We start from the raw sequence: 459 nt of genomic DNA, 5'->3' as shown, positions 1-459 counted from the left end.
TGTCACATTCCTTTCCGACGCACAGCCCAACAACAAAGGAGCCTTCATGTTGTGGAGCAGATTGGGAAAAGGCATAGACAAAACTTTGGTGGGAAAAGACCTCAGTTTGTGCCAAGTGGTTCATGCTGAAGATTATCAAAAGAATCGTATTTTTGTTTCAAGCTCCCTGACCTTGTTTGTTTGTGTATGGTTGTGCGGGGGAGATGGGGGACATGCCACCATTTCCCTGTTTTGAAAAGGAAAAAGATACAATTTGTTTCCACACACGGCCCCTCTGGCTATGGTTTGGCCCCTGCTATTTTTGGAAAGACTTTAATGCAGGCCTCTGTTGAGACTGAGTGTACATCATTGTTTTGCCAAGAAGTGTTGCTCAGTGGGGTGGATAATGCTTCTGGGCAGTATTTAGATTATGCAACAGTGAAACTCTGTTGAATACATTACTATTTTTTTTTTTTTTTT

General features: G+C 42.3%; 1 protein-coding gene across 1 annotated transcript in view; it reads left to right on the top strand.

Moving 5' to 3' along the window:
* cpamd8 (C3 and PZP like alpha-2-macroglobulin domain containing 8) overlaps window positions 1-459 on the top strand; it is a 41,807-nt gene that overhangs the window by 36,962 nt on the left and 4,386 nt on the right. The window lies entirely within an intron of this gene.

Source organism: Morone saxatilis, unplaced genomic scaffold (assembly GCF_004916995.1).
Source record: "Morone saxatilis isolate NCDOM2014 unplaced genomic scaffold, NCSU_SB_2.0 Contig12, whole genome shotgun sequence".
NCBI classification, from domain to species: domain Eukaryota; kingdom Metazoa; phylum Chordata; class Actinopteri; family Moronidae; genus Morone; species Morone saxatilis.
This window is presented reverse-complemented; position numbering and strand designations above follow the sequence as displayed.